This window comes from Ceratotherium simum, chromosome 1 (assembly GCF_057802395.1).
Source record: "Ceratotherium simum simum isolate JZ-2026a chromosome 1, ASM5780239v1, whole genome shotgun sequence".
Lineage (NCBI taxonomy): Eukaryota > Metazoa > Chordata > Mammalia > Perissodactyla > Rhinocerotidae > Ceratotherium > Ceratotherium simum.
In genome coordinates this window covers 26,978,195-26,999,449 of record NC_141900.1, presented here as the reverse complement: position 1 = coordinate 26,999,449, position 21,255 = coordinate 26,978,195, and the positions used below count along the sequence as shown (strand labels likewise).

Sequence of the window (21,255 nt, the reverse complement as noted above, 5' to 3'; positions counted from 1 at the left end):
TTTACCAATATCAGGAATGAAAAGGGAACATCACTAGGTTCTGCAATCCTTAAAAAAAAAGAATACTAAGAGAACATTATGAACAACCTTGTCAATAAATTTGATGAAGAAAAATCAAGGTGGGAGGACTTGCAGTATTCCAAAGACTTAATATAAAATACAATAATTAAGACAGTGTGATATGGGTGAAGGGAAGACAAAAGAGACAAGAGAACACAATACAGAGTCCAACTAATGATCCGCAACATATGGACCTATGATTTTTGTCAAAAGTAGCAATACAGAGCAGTGGTAAAAGTATGATAGTTTCATAAATTATATTGGGAAATTGGTATGCTATGGACAAAATAGGTATGGTCCCTACTTAAATTAAGCCCAGATGAATTACAGACTTAAATGGCAAAAATAAATAAAACAATTAAATGTTAAAAGAATATAAGAAACTATCTTAATAATTTTGGGTTAGGGGAAGATTTCTTAAATAAGAAAAAAACAAACTAGCCATAGGAAAAAAATTTAGAAAATTGAAGACATTAGAATTAAGAACTTATGGATGAAATGATAGTGTATTTGACTATGTGACTTTTACTTCAGAATAATTTAGTGAAGGAGACTAAGGGTAAGTAAATTTAAACAAAACTGGGCATAGGTTGACAGTTACTGAGATTGTGTTATGGGTATCTGGCCGGTTATTGTACTTTTTTTAGACTTTTGTATATATGTTAGGTATCAAAAAATAGTTGTAAGATAATTGAAAGGGAAATAATCTGAGATGCCTATGTACTTTGTTAAGCTATTAGCATTTAATGCTATAAATTTTGCCCCAAATAATCCTCACAAATAAAATATTCTCACTTATTTTGGGGCTTCATTAAAACTGTCTGCTTTGGAGCTTATAATTATGTGTTCTATATAGTCAAATCCTGCAATTTATTATTTTAAGTATGAATATTCTCCTGGTCACTCAGTAAATTAGTTCTTAGTTCCTCCCCCGACCCTGGGATATATGACCATGGAACTTGATTTCACATTCCACAAATATATATTCAAATCATTTTATAAGTCAGGTTAATATTGCCTAAGATGGAGCTGTAATATCAGTAATATTGTAAGATGCTATAGCAGCTTTTAAACAGTTAAAATGTATTGTTTTCCATTTCTGGCTCAACATGAACCTCTCCTAACCATTCTGAGTCAATCTTCTCTGCTGGTTCTTGCTCTTTTAGGAGAGATCATTTTAGCCTGTACCACAGTGAAAAAAAAATCTAACTTATATTAATATATGGATTTCTACCATCCAAATTCCTGATTAGTAAAGCAAAATGTAGCAAAGCAGAATGTTGTAATAAAACAGACAGAATAAACAAATTCTGCAGCAAGATGTGAAAGAAAGGATTTTTAGATTTGTAGTTGAGTGGCATTGTAATCCATATAATTCCCTTGGCAAACTACACTAGGCTTGCTAAAAGAGGCAAACCAATTAATGCTGTCTGGAAATGATTACCAATCTGTGACTTATGAATTTACTCCCCAGGACTGTGGCAAATGGTCTTTGGTATTCTCCATAAGCTATATCAGCTTTTATGTTTATACGTGTATTTATACAATACACACATCTCTACAGGGAGATATATGTGACTTTCTTTGCAAAAAGTATTACCAAACCAGAAGTAACCTTAGAAATTCTACAGTTCAATTCATCCATTGTGCGGGAAAGGGAAATGATATCCAAACAGGTTATAACTTCCATTTGCTTGACAGTGAGCAAACAGACACACAGAAACACCTGCATATTTTAAGACAGCTTTTAAAAAGATAATATTTCTAAAGTTTTATTTAATCTGTTACTGACCAGCTATTACTTATATTTGAGTATGTTAAAATTACCCAGTAAATATCACTATATCTCCAGATACCTGTTTATTTATCAACTGAATGGCTGAGCCTAGTGCTAATTGTTAGAGTACAAAGTTGAATAAGTCAGAGAAAAACCTTCTAGCTATAAATAATAGAATATCCAACAGGAAATGGCTTAGATACTAAAAATTCAGGTTCAGAAAAGTATTGGACTATTAGGGCAAAAATTTGCAGATCTCTGTACATCACCCTAAGGAATATGGATTTTATCTTCCAATCAGAGAGGATCCAAAGAGGGATTACAAGAGAAGGATGATAGGATCAGATATATCTGATAAGTGTGAGTGATTTTAGAATGTGTGTGGAGAAAACATGAAGGGAAGATTGATGAATGGAGAAAGTGATGCTTATGAAACCAATTAGGATCCTATTTTAAAATCCAGATAAGAGAGTTAGGCCCTAAAATAAGGCAGTGGCTATTGACGTACAAATGAAGTGCTATATCTAAAATATATATAAACAATAGAATTCACCGCTTGTTGTGTTTGAAGTTTGCATATTATAATATATCATGGGACAGAGAATTTATCTTAGGATTTAGCCATTGTGTATTAGACTGTAGTTTTTTTATTATAAGGCAACTCTTTCAATTTAAAATGTTGAATGAGATATGAAAACTTAAAGACATTTCTAAATGGTTAGAATTTACTGCCAGAATTTTATCTGCTTCTAAAATATATCTATAAAATCCCATTACAATAATAGAACATTCTTAAAGCCAGATTGCTAACAATGTGTGTTTATGAGTTATAGAGAAACTAAGGCCTGAGTATAAAAAACTCAAAGCAGTTAAAGATGAATTCAATCATATTATAAATATTATAGGAGACATCTTCAGCATGAAATTCATATAAATGCAGTTGTTTTTTTTTAACAAAGATTCTTCTAGGTTCTTGAAAAAAAAAAAATAGAACATCCCACAAATTGTAATCAAATGAAGGCATTCAATAAAGACCTCTGCATCTTTTACTATGCCAAGTATGGTACTTAATAAGTAAAAGGACCAATGTACATGTTATACAAAAGGTATGTGATAGTTCTTAATTGGAAGGAGGGGGTATTCATAAACTGTTGCAGAATCTGATGAAAGCTAAGGTTTCTCTTTCCAGAACAACGTAAGCATGTATATGTGCATACACTTCTATTCAACTGTAGAGGCTTGTAAAACCTCTCCATGGAACCCAGATTAAGATACCTTGACTAAAAGCAAGGGTTTATTACTGCTTCTGAATTGTAAAATAATGTTTTCATGAGCGAAATATATTTCTATTATTATAAAGTAAACAAAGCAATATAAGCCACTAAAATAACTATAGAGAAAATTTTACATAATGTATTCCTTGAATATGTTAACACTTGGCATGCTCTTACAGACATTACAAGAAGTAAAATAATACCTTGAAGCTTAGAAAGGAAAATAGGAAGAAATCTTTTTATCTTAAATGTAGAAAGACTTAGTTAAATAAGCTATTAATAAGTAAGCCCAACCCTAGACTAAGTAAAATAAACAGAACTGCTGTAAATTGTCTCCTGATTAACCTTTGTCTTTGAATCTATACTTGCCTATTCCGAGGTCCCTCTCAGGGCAGGTAGGAAAGAAGAAAGAAACTAAGTCATGTTTCAAGAACTGAATTAAACTCATCCAATTTAAGTCCACATTGGCTAAAGAGACAATGAGGTAACTGGCTAGACACCATTTCCTGCAAATATAATCCCCAAAGAATTATGAATCAAAATTCCTGAAACTATATGCATGCAGCAAAATGAGTCCACAATAAAAAGCCTAGAATTACTATCCATTTTCAAAATATGAAAGATAATAGAAACCTTAAATCATACTAATTTATAACAATAGATCATACTAATTTATAACTATATTTTTTACTCTGCTTTCAACATAAGCAGTGCATGGGTAAAAGAGCAGAAAGGAGAAATCCCTATAAATAACTGTGTCTAATCTGTCCATCAATTCATCCTGGTAACCCATCCATATTTTATGAAGTGAAAAGGTTTTTAACCCACCAATGAAGAACTGAAAAAAGGCATTGGATGGATAGAGTGACAAAATTGGAATTATTCATTGTCTTTCACTTACTCTGAATTTTGAAACTAATCCTAAAGGTTATATGGCTACTTAGAGACACTGGGTAGTTTGTCTTTATAAACTTACATGTTTTCTACACTATTTTGCTTACTGCAGAGGCACTGTATGTACTTTCCCAAGGCTGATTTTGAATCATCAAAGACTAATCCTTTACTAGCATATATCTCACAAGATAGTTTGCCAGCAAATATGCCTGGAACTTTGTTTTCAGCTGATAATTTGGAACTGTGTGTGTTGGAGCTGGCTCGTTCAAGCTGAGAGTCCATTGTTAAATATTCCAAAATTGCGTAGGCTGGTTGTTAAGCCTTTAGTAGCTTGAAACTGGTCATGGTGAGAATATTAACACTATGAAAACTGGTAAATGCCACATACCAGGATTTTTTGCTTTTTTTCCCCCATTATTTTATTGAGGTCATATTGGTTCATAACATTGTGTAATTTCAGGTGTACATTATTATATTTCAGTTTCTGTGTAGACTACACCATGCTGACCACCAATAGTCTAATGTTTATCCATCACCATACCTGTGTGCCACTTTATGCCTTTTGCCTAGCTCCTCCACACACTTCCCCTCTGGTAACCACTAATCTGTTCTCTTTATCCAGGAATTTGTGTATCTTACACATATGAGTGTAATCATACGGTGTTTGTCTTCTCTGTCTGGATTATTTCGCTTAACATAATACCCTCAGGGTCCATCCATGCGGTTGCAAATGAGACGATTTTGTCTTTTTTTTTTTATGGCTACATAGTATTACATTGTGTATATATATATATATGTACCACATCTTCTTTATCCAGTTATCAGTTGGTAACCACTTGGGTTGCTTCCATGTCTTGGCTATTGTGAATAGTGCTGCAATGAACATAGGGGTGCATAAATCTCTTTGAATTGTTGATTTCATGTTCTTTATATAAATACCCAGTAGTGGGATAGCTGGATAATATCGTATTTCTACTTTTAGTTTTTGGGAAATCTCTATACTGTTTTCCATAGTGACTGTACCAGTTTACATTCCCATCAGCAGTGTATGAGAATTCTCTTTTCTCCACATCCTCTCCAACATTTGTTGTTTTTTGTCTTGGTAGTTATAGCCATTCTGACAGATGTAAGGTGATATCTCATTATAGTTTTGATTTGCATTTCCCTAATAATTTAGTGACGTTGAACACCTTTTCATGTGCCTGTTGCCCATCTGAATATCTTCTTTGGAAAAATGTCTTTTCATATTCTCTGCCTATTTTTTGATCGGGTTGTTTGTTTTTCTGTTGTTGAATTGTATGAGTTTTTTAATATATTTCGGAGATTAACCCCTTGTCAGATATATTATTTGAAAATACTTTCTCCCATTTGGTGGGTTGTCTTTTCATTTTGTTGATGGTTTCCTTTGCCTTACAGAAGCTTTTTAGTCCGATGTAGTTCCATTTATTTATTTTTTCTTTTGTTTCCCTTGCCTGAGTAGATATGCATTTGAAAAGATGCTGCTAAGGCTGATGTCAGAGTGTACTGCTTATATTTTCCCCTAGGAATTTTATGGTTTCAGATCTTATATTCAAGTCTTTAATCCATTTTGAGTTAATTTTCATTTAGAGTAAGATGGTGGTCTGCTTCGTTCTTTTACATATGGCTATCCAGTTTTCCCAACACCATTTATTGAAGAGACTTTCCTTTCTCCATTGTATGTTCTTGGCTCGTTTGTCAAAGATTAACTGCCCATAGATGTGTGGGTTTATTTCTGGGCTTTCAATTCTTATCCATTGATCTGCATGTCTGTTTTTGTTGCCAGTACCATGCTGTTTGATTACTATAGCTTTATATATATTTTGAAGTCAGGGATTGTGATGCCTCTAGCTTTGTTCTTTATTCTCAGGATTGCTTTGGCTATTCGGGGTCTTTTGTTGTTCCATATAAATTTTAGGATTCTTTGCTTTATTTCTGTGAGGAATGTCATTGGGATTCTGATTGGGATTGCCTTGAATCTGTAGATTGCTTTAGGTAATATGGACATTTTAACTATGTTTATTCTTCCAATCCATGAACATGGAATATCTTTCCATTTACTTAAATCTCCTTCAGTTTCTTTCAATCATGTCTTATAGTTTTCAGTGTATAGGTCTTTAACCTCCTTGGTTAAATTTATACCCTAATATTTTATTCTTTTTTGCAATTGTAAGTGGGATTGTATTTTTGACTTTTATTTCTGCTAGTTCATTATCAGAGTATAGAAATGCAATTGGGGGTCAGCCCAGTGGCATAGTGGTTAAGTTCCCGTGCTCTGCTTTAGCGGCCTGGGGGTTGAAGGTTTGGATTCCGGGCACGGACCTACACACCGCTCATCAGGCCATGCTGTAGTGGCATCCCACAGACAAAAGAAAGGAAGATGGCCACAGATGTGAGCCCAGGGCCAATCTCCCTCAGCAAAAAGAAGAAGATTGGCAACAGATTTTAGATCAGGGCCAATCTTCCTCACGAAAAAAAAAAAAGAAAGAAATAAAACAGATTGTCATAAGTTGATTTTGTACCCTGCTACTTTGCTGTAGTTGGTGATTATTTCTAATAGTTTTCTGATGGATTCTGTAGGGTTTTCTATATATAGAATCATGTCATCCACAAACAGCAAGAGTTTCACTTCTTCCTTTCCATTTTTGATATCTTTTATTTCTTTTTCTTGCCTAATTCCTGTAGCCAAAACCTCTGGTACTATGTTGAATAGGAGTGGCGAGAATAAGCACCTTTGTCTTGTTCCTGTTCTCAGAGGGATGCCATTTAGTTTTTCACCATTAAGTATGATGTTGGTTGTGGGTTTGTCATATCTGGCCTTTATTATGTTGAGATACTTTCCTTCCATACCCATTTCATTGAGAGTTTTTATCATAAATTCGTGTTGGATCTTGTCAAATGCTTTCTCTACATCTATTGAGATGATCATGTGATTTTTATTCCTCATTTTGTAAATATGGTGTATAGCATTGATTGATTTGTGGCTGTTGAACCATCTCTGCGTCCCTGGAATAAATCCCACATGGTCATGGTATATCATTCTTTTAATGTGTTGCTGTATTTGATTTGCCAATATATTGTTGAGGATCTTTGCATCCATGTTCTTCAGTGATATTGGCCTGTAATTTTCCTTCCTTGTGTTATCCTTGTCTGGTTTTGGTATCAGGATAATTTTGGCCATATAGAATGAGTTAGGAAGTGTTCCATCTTCTTCAATTTTTTGGAATAATTTGAGAAGGAAAGATTTTAAATCTTCTTTGAATGTTTGGCAGAATTCTCCAGGGAAACCATCTGGTCCTGGACACTTATTTTTTGGGATTTTTTTTTTTTAATATTTATTTATTTATTTAGTGTGTGTGCGTGTGTGTGTGTGTGTGTGTGTGTGTGTGACAAAGATCAGCTCTGAGCTAACATCCATGCCCATCTTCCTCCGCTTTATATGGGAGGCCACCACAGCATGGCTCGACAAGCGGTGCATCACTGCATGCCCGGAATCCGAACCCAGGCTGCCAGCAGCGGAGCACGTGCACTCAAACGCCACATCACGGGGCCGGCCCCCTTTTGGGAGGTTTTGGATCGCTGTTTCTATCTCTTTAGTTGTGGTGGGTCTATTCGGATTCTCTTTTTTAATTCAATTTTGGGAGGTTGTATGAGTCTAAGAATTTATCCATTTCTTCCAGGTTATCCAATTGTATGGCATATAGTTTTTCATAGTATTCTCTTATAATCCCTTGTATTTCTGTTGTATCCATTGTAATTTCTCCTCTTTCATTTGTAATTTTATTTATTTGAGCCTTTTCTCTTTTTTTCTCAGTGACTCTGGCTAAGGGGTTGTCAATTTTGTTTATCTTCTCATAGAACCAGCTCTTAGTTTCATTGTTCCTTGCTATTGTTTTTTCATCTCTATTTCATTTCTTTATGCTTTAATTTTTATTATTTTGCTCCTTCTGTTGACTTTCGACTTCATTTGTTCTTCTTTTTCTAGTTCTGTTAGGTGTAGATTATGATTACTTGTTTGAGATTTTTCTTGTTTGTTGAGGTGGGCCTATATTGCTATAAATTTCCCTCTTAATACTGCTTTGGTTACATCCCATAAGAGTTGGTATTTTGTGTTTTCATTTTCACTTGTCTCCAGGTATTTTTTGATTTCTCCTTTGATTTCTTCATTGATCCAATGGTTGCTCAGTAGTATGTTGTTTAGTGTCCACGTATTTGTGACTTTCCCAGCTTTTATCTTGTAGTCAATTTCTAGTTTCATAGCCTATGGTCAGAAAAGATGCTTAATATGATTTCAATCTTTGTAAATTTATTGAAGCTTGCCTTGTTTCCCAACATATGGTCTATCTTTGAGAATGTTCCATGAACATTTAGGAAGAATGTGTATTCTGCTGTGTTTGAATGAAATATTCTATATATACCTATTAAGTCCATCTGTTCTTGTGTTTCATTTAAGTCCACTATTTCCTTGTTATCTTTCTGTCTGGATGATCTATCTATTGATGTAAGTGGAGTATTGAGGTCCCCTACTGTTATTGTGTTGCTGTCAATTTCTCCCTTTAGGAATCTTAGTAGTTGCTTTATATATTTTGGTGCTCCTGTGTTAGGTGTATATATATTCATAAGTGTTATGTCCTCTTGGTGGAATGTCCCTTTTATTGTTATATACTGCCGCTCTGTCTCTCATTGTCATTTTTATCTTAAAGTCTGTTTTGCCTGATATAAGTGTAGCAACGTGTGCATTCTTTTGCTTGCAATTTTCTTGGTGTATCATCTTCCGTCCCTTCACTCTGAACCTGTTTGTTTTTAGAGCTCAGATGTATTTCCTGGAGGCAGCATATTGTTGGGTCTTGTTTTTCAATCCATCCAGCCGCTTTGTGTCTTTTGATTGGAGAATTCAATCCATTTGCTTTTAGAGTGATTGTTGATATATGAGGGCTTAATCTTACCATTTTATCTCTTGTTTTCTGGTTGTTCTTTATTTCCATTGTTTCTTTTCCCTTGTTTTTCTGACCGCCATTTTAGTTTCGTGGTTTTCTGTGATAGTTTTCTCAGTGTTTTCTTTATTTATGATTTGTGGCTCCACTCTGATTTTTTGTTTAGTGGTTACCAGGAGGCTTGTATAAAAGATCTCATAGATGAGATAGTCCATTCTCTGATAGCCTCTTATCTCCGTTAGCCTAAGGAGGTTCCATCCCTTTCCTCTTCTCCTTCTGAGTTATTGTCGTCACAAATTATTCTTTATTATATGTTGTGAATTTGTGATCAAATTGAAGTGTTTATAGTTATTTTTGATGCTTTCCTTGCCTTTAACTTTTATTTATAATTAAGTGTTTGCTAACCTGTTCTGATAGAGAGCTGTAATTTTCTGATTTTATCTGTCTATTTATCTTCTAGCTCAAAGCTTTGTAAACTTTGGCCTTTTTGTTCCAGGTGGGAAGACTTTCTTCATCATTTCTTGTGAGGGAGATCTAGTGGCGATGGACTCCCTCAGTTTTGTTTATGTGGGAAAGATTTTATTTCTCCATCATATCTGAAGAATAGTTTTGTTGGAGAGAGTACTCTTCGCTAAAAGATTTTGTCTTTCAATATTTTGAATGGATCATTCCATTCTCTCCTAGTCTGTAAGTTTTCTGCTGAGAAATCTGCTGAAAGCCTGATAGAGGTTCTTTTGTACGTTATTTTTTTTTTGCCTTGCTGCCCTTAATATTTTTTCTTTGTCATTGACTTTTGCCAGTTTTACTATTATATGCCTTGGAGAAGGTCTTTTTTCATTGAGGGAAGTAGGAGTTCTTTTGGCTTTGTGTACTTGTAAGTCCAATTCCTTCCCCAGGTTTAGGAAGTTCTCAGCTATTATTTCTTTGAAGAAGCTCTCTGTTCCTTTCTCCCTCCCTTCTCCTTCTGGAATACCTAGAATCCTTATGTTGCTCTTCCTAATTCAGTCAGATCTTTCTTGAAGAATCTCTTCATATTTTTTAAATCTTAGTTCTCTTTCCTCCTCCACCTGAAGCATTTCTATATTCCTGTCCTCTAATTCACTAATTCTGCCCTTCATAATGTCAGCTCTATTTTTTATGGTTTTTAGGTTATTTTTTATCTCACTAATTATGATCTTCCTTTCCAGAATTTCTGTATGGTTTTTTTAAGGACTTCCATCTCTTTAGTGACATATTCCTTCTGCTGATTAATTTTATTCTTGAGCTCATTGAACTGACTTTCTGAGTTTTCTTGTAACTCTTTGAATTTCTTTATGACCACTATTTTACATTCTCTGTCATTTCAATTATAAATTTTGGTGACTTCAGGATTGGTTTCTGGACACTTGTCATTTTCCTTCTCCTCTGAAGTGTTGTTGTACTTTTTCACGGTGTTTGATGAACCGATCTTTTGCCAGCACATTTGTGGTAATATCAGGTCACAGATTCCACCTGCCACCACTGGGGGGTGGGGCAGGACCTGTGTTTCTGATCCTGCCCCATCTGCTGGAAGTTGTGCAGGTATGGCTGCCCTGCATTTGCATGAGCTGGCCACAGCCACTTGGCAGGTCACTCTTATGGGGGTGGGGCTTCTATGCTCAGCCAGCAGATTGCGCCAGCGTGGGTTGGCCCTGCATTCATGGGTGGTTTGGCTGAGCCACTGCACTTGATGGGTGGGGCATCTTCATGGGGGCTGAGCTGCTGCTACTTGCTGGGCAGCGTTCCCACAGGCAGGGCGGTTGAGGTATTATGGGCAATCCCACAGGCTGGGCTGCACCTCTGAAAGTGTTCGCACATGCCAGGCTGCCCCTGCCTCCTCTTACAGTCATGCCAGCTGCTATGTCTCAGGAATGGGGCTCCTTCATGGGGGCTGAGCTGTTGCCACTTGGTGGGAAGTGTTTCCATGTTCAGGGCTGCTGTAGCACTGTGGACACTCTGATGTGCTGGGCTACCACTCTGGGCTACCACGCGAGGCTGCCCCCACCTCATCTTACAGTCACTCCCAGTCACTGTATGAGGCTTGGTGACCTGGCTTGCTGCTGCCGGGCAGGGGTAGAGGTGCCTAGTTCCTAGTCACCTAGTTCCACTGCTTCCTAGGGATCTAGTGCACCCATCTTCAGATGTACAGCTGTGTGGATCTCTCAGGCATCCTGTTGTGCTGTGTGGGAATCTTCTGTTGGTAATTGAATGTCCGTTTAGTTGTAACTTAAGAGAGGAGAGACAGGGAACAGCTCACTCTGCCATGATGCTGACAGCACTTTTCCTTTTTTGCCTTTTAAGAGTTAGTTTACCAGTGCACTACTGAACCTGTCTATCCTATTCTTTAGTAGAGTTAGGAAGGCAGAAGAAATTTAAAGTGGGTCGGAAGAAGATTTAAGAGAAATTAGCAAATATTTATATATGTTAAGCAAAAATTTAGCCACCAAAAAATGAAAAGAGTATTTACTTTACTTTTTTACCACTCATTTTATTTTTCATTTATTTTTTCTTTGTGTGGAAGATCGGCCCGAGCTAACATCTGCCAATCCTCTTTTTTTTTTGCTGAGGAATACTGGCCCTGGGCTAACATCCATGCCCATCTTCCTCCACTTATTATGGGACGCCACCACAGCATAGCTTGACGAGTGGTGCGTCGGTGCATGCCCGGGATGTGAACTGGCGAACCCTGGGCCACCGCAGCAGAGCGCACGCACTTAACCGCTTGCGCCACCGGGCCGGCCCCTACCACTCATTTTAAAGAATAATATAGCACTATAGCCATATTTTTAATAGGTCAGAGTATCCATGAAGCCAATGGTGCTTTCTGCTGACTTGAATCTAATCTTTACTTATTATATTTGTCCAAAATTATAGAGGAAATTAGGGAAATATGTTACGTGCTGTGAGTTGTGCTTTAACAGCCACTCTGCCTTGTCAGCCCAAGAAGTGGGGTTCACTGTGGTATTTCTATGATTGCCCAACATCTCTAACCCCTGAACTAAATTTCTCTTGTTCTTTATCTTTTTTAGTATTAAAAAATAATGACATAGTGTAGTGGTAGTAGTGGTCAATAACTGATTGCCTACTGAATGCTAGAAGCTTGCATAAGGTAATTTTATTCCTCATAGCAACCCTACTAACTACGCAGAATTGTCCCAAGTAGAAATTAATTTGTCCAAATTAAATGGCAGTCATAATTTCAGCCCAGATCTGTCGATTTCCAGAGGCCATGTTTGTTCCACTATTCCACTGTTACTATATTTCTTAAACTTGATTAATCAATGCACTTTTTTTAAGGAAAATTAAAAAGAAACCTCCCAGACACCCAGCATTAATTTACATTATTTTTATAATAATAATAATAATAAAAAGTATATTAATTTATAACTTTTTAAATGTGGTAGCAGAATTATAACAAATTCATCTCTCTTATCTTAAATTATTTCTGAGAATAAATCAGTTAAGAAGCATTGATATAATGGGTTGACAATGATAAATATAATACCTTTGTGGTAGGCCAGAAGTGGAATGTGAAGAAACATACAAAAGGGATGCATGCCTATTTTTACCTGCTCTAACAGAGCATGTAGCACAGATGTATTATGAGATATGATGTAAGTATTTACCTCTGTGTGAAACAGCAATAAAAGTTCCCTTGGATCTGTGGGAAGAGATGGAAATCTTTGCTTCACATCTTGAGCCATTCTGCTGTTCAACCTCTATCTATAAATTATGTAATTTATCTTCTTAGGTTGCAGACATGGGAACCAAGTAACTGTCCCTCTTCTTTGTTCAGATATGGCTTGAAAGTAAAGTCTCTTGGTGACCCTCAAAACATTTCACTTTCTTCTATGTTGAGAAGTGGCATAAATTAAGCAATTGTTTGAGCATTTATTTTCATGTGTTTTCTTACATTTATATACCCCATAAGAAAAATAACTCTGTGAATTAATAGTGAGAATCACATTTTACATTCATGTGTTTCTTCATCTTGGTATGCATACAGCTAGTAGGAAATAGACGCAGAGTAACAGAAGACTTATGGAAGGACCTATTTAAAAATGTGTAGGCAGAGGTAAGGAAAACCAGTATGGCATAACTCTACCTATCACTTCATAAGCAAATTACATCCTAGCCAATGATATATAGTTTCTTTTTCTGATTCTACTTGACTATTCTATTGCCTAAAGGTACACGACTAAGTCTTCCTGAACTACTTAACAGAGGACCTAGGGTTTATTTTAAAGGAAAATAGTGTCTTATCTAACTAAGAAGAGAAAATTACTTATATGTAATTGTCTTGATTGGTGGCTTATATGTTTATGGCTTATAAATAAATGCTCTCCTCCCCCTAGTAAAAAAATAAGATTTTGTTTGGTTACATATACTGAAATTTCTACATAAAAGTCCTCCAAGTTGCAGGATCTTCTCCAGTTTAAAAAATTTATAACTGTCTGCTATATATGAGTTTTCATATGCAAGAAAAACACTGAATCAAACTTAAAAAAAAGGCTAGTCAAAAGTGCATGTACAAAACAATGCTCAGCTTCATGATGTGGATCATGACTTTTATCATATGATTTGTCACATATTTGCACATTTAAGTACATTGATATTAGATTTAACACTACTTCATTGTAATATAGAACATAACTTTCTTTGGAATTTTATTAGTATCGTTGATTTGTTTTAAAAAGTTACCTGTAAACTAGAAACCAATAGTGTATTTAATATTTTACAAAATATAAAGAAAGTCATATGGTCTCCAAGGGTAATAAAATGGTTAATCAAAGTGAGACAAATCACTGATTAAAGAGAGTTAGGAAATACTTTTTTTTGTTTTGCTTTCCTAAACAATGTCTTTTTGCTAATGGCCCTATCTTTCATTCTAGGAAAATTATAGTTGCATAATTAATTGCTTTAAACTTCTGTCTTTATACTTTTAAATAATTTTTGATGTTTTTTCTTTTTTTGATTTATTTTAATTTGTGTAACATACACTAATTGAATTAGCACCTCTGATATGAGAATAAATAAGAAGCTCTAGGAGTAATATCATAGTAAAAGAAAAAGAAGCAGTTAATTTTTTAATAATATCAATGCTCAGAAAGCACTTTAAAAGCATTACTTTTTTTTTTGGTGAGGAAAATTCACCATGAGCTAACATATGTTGCCAATTTTCTTTTTTTTGCATGACGAAGATTAGCTCTCAGCTAACATCTATGCCAATCTTCCACTATTTTGTACATGGGTTGCCATCACAGCATGGCTGACAAGTGGTGTAGGTCTGCGCTCGGGATCCAAACCTGTGAATCCAGGTCACCAAAGCAGAGTGTACCAAACTTAACCACTACACCATGGGACTGGCCCCCTGACAACATTACTTTTTAAATTCTCACTATACTCATTCATTCACAGTATGACCAGGCCTTCTAATCAAAAGAAAGCACAGTTTTCAAATGAAAGTTTGAAATAAAAGAAATTGTATCAATATAATTTCACATAGATTCTGTCAGAACAGTTTTTACATAGACAGTAAGCAATCTTAAAGCCTACATTGCATAACAGAAAGAGTGTGGCCTTGGGAATAAGACAGATCTTGGTTTGAACCCCAGGTCTTCCACTCAATAACCATGAACCTAGGATGAGTTGTTTACCACCTCTGAGCCTCAGTCTCTAATCTGTCAAGGGGGATTATCAAAAGCTACTTCAGAAGCCTCTCCTAGTGCAGTGCCCAGAACATAGGCGGTCATTAGTAAGTAGTAGTATTATATTAGTTATTTTATAAATGTTTTTTCATTTACTGAAAGCGCAGAAACAGATTCTCTGAAAACATTAGGTATAAATAATGGTTGATATGGTTATCAAACATCTACTTCTCATTTGCAGTCCCCACTAAGAAAAAAAAAAGGTTTTCATGCTTTCTTTATAATATTAACATTTTAAGAATTTTTTGATAATATTTATTAATTTATGGTAATTTTTTGGCAAATGGAAAAAACGAGCGTATCTGCTTAAATTAGCAGTGTTTTAACCACTAAAAAATACTTATTCTTTTATTTAAATCTGATCTATATTTGACTTGAAGTATTTGAGACACAGCATGAGAAGGATTTTTATATAAACTTGAATCAGAATTTCTTACTGGCAAACTTTTAAAAACTCTTCTTCAATGAGAGTTAAATGAAATAATTTGAAAGTCAGCAGAAATATATAAATTGTTCTCTGCTAGGTTATGGCCTTGCACATCTACTGTGACTCTAATACCCACTGATGAAAGATTTCATGACAGGGAAGAATATTATTATTGTCTTTTCTGTAAAATATAACAAATTAAATAATTAACGTTATGAATCAAACCAAATTAACTGCACACAGCTGTAAGAAGCTTAATACATGACCAAAAAACAGGTGGAAAATTCTTTTGTTTTCATTGGTGATTTACCTAATGACGAGATAAATGTCTGGTGATGTACATAGTCCAGTGGTTTGTCACTCCTTAGACCTTTATTTCATCACTCCTCATGATCATGACAGAGAGGAGTAACTGCTCAATTGTTCAATCATCAGAGTATCTTCATGGTTTCTGCTTAAGCAAGTCCGTAAGCAATAAAAAAATGTTTCAACCTGTATTTAAAATGTAAGTATAGAAAGAGAAAAATTTGTGCATAATATATACGTAATCTAAAATAATTCCTATAAATTTAAGGATACAATAATTAAATCAAATTTTAATAGTTTGCTTTATGAGAAAATAATTCCATTAATATAATAACAAAACTTCTTACCTAGTCATGAAATTTATGTTTGTAAAATTTTCACGTGGAAAAATAAAACCATTATATTTAATACATAACTTAATATTTAATTTAATTAAATTCAAAGTTTCAAATTCTTTTGTCCATATTACAAAGGAAAAAACTGAGACATCAGGAGTTTAAATAACTTTCCCAAAGTCACAGATTTAGTAAGTAGTAGAATCAGGGAGACTGGCGAAAAGATAGAGACGTGGTTGAGGTTTGAGCAATCTTCTGACCAGTGTGGTGAGTTAGAGACAAGAGTTAGAGACAACAGTGAAGTAATTGGCAAAGGTCATATCAAGCAAAGATTTGTAAGACTACAGTAAGCATATAGATTTATTTCTGATTAATCAAATTACAAGTCATTATGACAAGTGCTGTAAAGGAAGAGTAAACAAATGTGTGGCTGTACAGAGAACATCATAAATTTTGGCTTGGAGAATATGAGAAGATCCAAGAAGAAATATTTGAAATTTATGTAGACCTTTGACGGGTAGGACAAGAAGCAAAGACACTTAGAATTGGTGGGAATTGAGGAATATAGGAGTGAGAGTACATGGTCTGTTCTTGAAAGGAGACAAACCAAGTGTGTGTAGAAAGGAGAAAGAGAACGTGAGGAGAGTTGGCCAGAGGTAAGCCCAGACAGGCAGATATTAGGTAGATTGATACAGGTCTGAAGTCATTGCTATGGATTTTGGACCTTGTTTTACAGATAATATAAAGCCAACTGAGATTCCTGGAAGTGTAAATGTATTGTTTCAGGATTAAATCTTTATCAGCAGAGTGGAGGATGGACTGAGGAAGAGGAGAAGATATGGGCAGCAAGACCAGCTAGGTTGCTATTGCGAGAAGTAAGGCAAGAGTGAATGTCCTTGTCCTCATGATTATGATCTACCAGGGACTCCAAATAGCTTGAAAACAATTAAAACATAAGATGACAATGTAGTAAGCTATGGAAGCACTGAGAGTATCAAATGCTAACACCCAAATTCATTTTTTAAAATATTGTTTTGAATTACCAATTGAAAGATTATATAATTGAGACAGCCAAGTCTGCACATAATCCATATTTAAATATTTACTCTGTGTACATGGATTACTAAAGGGATTAGAATAGCTGTATGTACTGTACAAAGGATATTGCAAGATCAAATGAAACAAGAGACATGAAAGCTCTTGTAATAAACATGTTATATAAAGATGTCATTAATATTAGATTTAATCCCTGTTGAAAGATTTTGCTCTTTTTACATAATTCCTGAAAAAAAGTAATACCCTAACTTGTCTGAGACTTTGAAATATTAAAAATAATAAATGTGGCTTTCTTTTTTCATAAAAGCTTTTAGATATTTTTGGTGTGTGTGCATGAAGGAGGGAGGAAAAAAAGAGAAAGAAACTGGGAAATCTACCTTTGTTTGTCAGGCAAACCAAGTAAAAGAAGTAAAGATGATTCTTTCATCTAATCTCTAAGCAATTTTCTAATACCTTTAATTAGATCTAAGCAGCTGAATTCTCATGAAAAAAATATATATAATTACTTTTATAGGATATAGAAATTGAATTTTTTTTCCTCAAAACTCAAAATATCCTCATTTTCGTGGGATGGAGCACTAGAAAGAGCATGTGTCTTCAGAGACACACACATCTGTATATGAACACCAGCTCTGCCTCTTAACCATGGAACCTGAGTAATCTACTGAACCTCCCTGGTCCTCAATCCTCCTTTGTAAATTGGAAGCAGTGAACACCTTTCTTTTAGGATTGGCATTAGCAGAAACTTAAATAACACAGCTAAAAGGCTTAGCATCAATCATGGCACATGGTGGCTCTTAAATAAATGATACACCTACCCTTCACAGGTTTAAGGTTTTATAAAACATTTCCTATATATGGTGATTCTGATGCACGCTTCTTGAGATATACTAAGTGTTCAATAAGTATTTGTTGAGAGAAAGAAAGAGAGAAAGGAAGGAGGAATAAAAGGAGGGAAGGAAGGAGGAAGGAAGGAAGGAAGGAAGGAAGGAAGGAAGGAAGGAAGGAAGGAAGGGAAAGAAAGAAAGCAAACTAGGTAACTTAACAGATTTCGGCCTGAGGTCTCTTTTTTTTATGTTAGTAGTGACATTTTTCCCAAATGTGTTTGGTAGGGATATTTTTTCTTAATGAGCTGAAAACAGAACTAGGTGATTCAGACATAACCAAATTGGTCTATTTTGGTCTATTTATCACTTGGAAATACTGTTTATTATTTATTTAGGAAAACAAGGCCACAGTATTTCAACTGCCACTGCTGGAGCTGAGTCTGATTTCTTGATCTTTGTTCAGACATGCCCAGATTGTTGTAGTATAAAATAGAAAGTTGAACCATGTAATACCTAATCTCAACAACTACCAAAAGTCTACAAAGTAACCAGGAGTCTCTCCCTTACTTATGTAAGTAATGCTATTTCTACTACCACCGCTGTTCATGGATATTTGTTGTCAGATCTTTTTCTCTCTTTTTCATTTTTGTGATACCAGCCCCATAATTTATATTGCCTTAAGAAATGGCACACCAAATGCCTAAGTGTTCTTATCTTTATCCTATCCTATGCTGCCATCTGCTGGAACATAATGTCGCTTAGTCATGGGAATTAAATAAAAATCTACATTGAATTTTTTATTCCTAGCTTCTCCTTAAATGGTAATATTTTAGATGGGACTATGTCTGAGAAAAAATCTTTTTGTGCTTTTATGATATAGAAAGAGAAAGGGTAACAACTTATAATTTTTAAAAATTATTTCATTGAGGTCATATTGGTTTATAACATTGTGTAATTTCAGGTGTACATTATTATATATCGGTTTCTATATAGACTGCATCGTGCTCACCCTTAGTAGTCTAGTTTTTATCCATCACCATATATATGTGCCCCTTTACCACACTCATCCACCCCCCACCACCTTCCCCACTGGTAATCACTAATCTGTTCTCCTTATCCATGCGTTTATCTTCCACGTATGAGTGAAATAATACATGTGGTGTTTGTCCTTGTCTGGCTTATTTCACTTAACATAATACCCTCAAGTCCATCCATGTTGTTGTAAAGGGGACGATTTTGTCGTTTTATGGCTGAGTAGTATTCCATTGTATATATACACCACATCGTCTTTATCCATACATCAGTTGATGGGCACTTGAGTTGCTTCCATGTCTTGGCTATTGTGAATAATGCTGCAGTGAACATAGGGGTGCATAGATCTCTTTGTATTATTGATTTCGTGTTCTTTGCGTAAATACCCAGTCGTGGGATAGCTAGATTATATGGTATTTCTATTTTTAATTTTTTGAGAAGGGTCCATACTGTTTTCCATTGTGGCTGCACCAGTTTGCATTCCCCCCAGCAGTGTATGAGGGTTCCCTTTTCTCCACATCCTCTCCAACATTTGTTGTTTTTTGTCTTAGTAATTATAGCCATTCTGACATGGGTAAGGTGATATCTCACTGTAGTTTTGATTTGCATTTCGCTAATAATTAGTGGTGACGAACATCTTTTCATGTACTTGTTGGCCATCTGTATATCTTCTTTGGAAAAATGTTCATATCCTCTGCCTATTTTTTGATCACGTTGCTTGTTTTTTTGTTATTGAGTAGTATGAATTCTTTACATATCTTGAAAATTAACCCCTTTTCAGATATATGATTTGCAAATATTTTCTCCCAGTTGATGAGTTGTCTTTTCATTTTGTTGATTGTTTCTTTTGCCTTGCAGAAGATTTTTAGTCTGATGTGGTCCCGTTTGTTTATTTTTTCTTTTGTTTCCCTTGCCTGAGTAGATGTGGTATTCATAAAGATGCTGCTAAGATGGATGTCAAAGAGTGTACTGCTTATATTTTCATTTAGAAGTTTTATGGTTTCAGGTCTTGCTTTCAAGTCTTTAATCCATTTGAGTTATTTTTTGTATATGGTATAAGATAATGGTCTACTTTCATTCTTTTTTCCTGAGGAAGATTTTCCCTGAGGTAACATCCATGCCAGTCTTCCTCTATTTTGTATATGGGTCACTGCCACAGTGTGGCTGATGAGTGGTGTAGGTCTGTGTCTGGGATCTGAACCAGTGAACCTGGGCTGCTGAAGTGGAGCATGCAAACTTAACTACTAGGCCATGGGGCCAGCCCTCTACTTTCATTCTTTTGCAAGTGGCTATCCGGTTTTCCCAACACCATTTATTGAAGGGACTTTCCTTTCTGCATTGTATGTTCTTGGCTCTTTTGTCAAAAATTAGCTGTTAATAGATGTGTGGTTTTATTTCTGGGCTCTCAATTCTGTTCCATTGATCTGTGTGTCTGTTTTTGTGCCAGTAACATGCCGTCTTGATTACTATAGCTTTGTTGCATATTTTAAAGTCAGGGATTTTGATGCCTCCAGCTTTGTTCTTTTTTTTCAGGATTGCTTTGGCTATTTGGAGCCTTTTGTTGTTCCATATAAATTTTAGGAATCTTTGTTTCCACGAAGAGTGTCATTGGGATTCTGATTAGGATTGCATTGAACCTGTAGATTGCTTGAGGTAATATCGACATTTTAACTATGTTTATTATTTCAATCATTGAGCATGGTATATCCTTCAATTTATTTATGTCTTCTTCAATTTCTTTCAATAATGTCTTATGGTTTTCAGTGTATAGGTCTTTCACCTTCTTGGTTAAATTTATTCCTAGATATTTTATTCTTTTTGTTGTGATTGTAAATGGGATTGTATTCTTGACTTTTCTTTCTGCTAGCTTGTTATTAGTGGATAGAAATGCAACTGATTTTATAAGGTGATTTTGTACCCTGAAACTTTGCTGTGGTTGTTGATTATATATAATAGTTTTCTGGTGCATTCTTTGGAGTTTTCTATATATAGAATAATGTCATTTGCAAACAACAAGAGTTTTACTTCTTCCTTTCCAATTTGGATGTCTTTTATTTCCTTTACTTTCCTGATTGCTCTGGCAAAAACCTCAGTACTATGTTGAATAGAAAAGGTGAGAGTGGGCGATTTGTCTTGTTCCTGTTCTCAGAGGGATGGCTTTCAAGTTTTCACTGTTGAGTATGATGTTGGCTGTGGGTTTGTCATATATGGTATTTATTATGTTGAGGCACTTTCCTTCTATATTCATTTTATTGAGAGTTTTTATCATAAACGGATGTTGGATCTTGTCAAATGCTTTCTCTGCATATGGTCAGATGGTCATGTGCTTTTTATTCTTCCTTTTGTTAATGTGGTATATCACACTGATTGATATGTAGATGTTGAACCATCCCTGCATCCCTGATATAAATATCACATTGTCATGGTGTATCATATTTTTAATGTATTGCTGTATTCAATTTGCCAATATTTTGTTGAGGATTTTTGCTTCTATGTTCATCAGCAATATTGGCCTGCAATTTTCTTTTTTTCTGTTGTTCTTGTCTGGTTTTGGTATTAGGGTAATGTTGGACACACAGAATGATTTGG

The 21,255-nt window shown here is 35.1% G+C and overlaps 1 protein-coding gene across 5 annotated transcripts in view; it reads left to right on the top strand.

The window, feature by feature from the left end:
- LOC147918165 (uncharacterized) overlaps positions 1-21,255 on the top strand; it is a 66,835-nt gene that overhangs the window by 6,198 nt on the left and 39,382 nt on the right. The window lies entirely within an intron of this gene.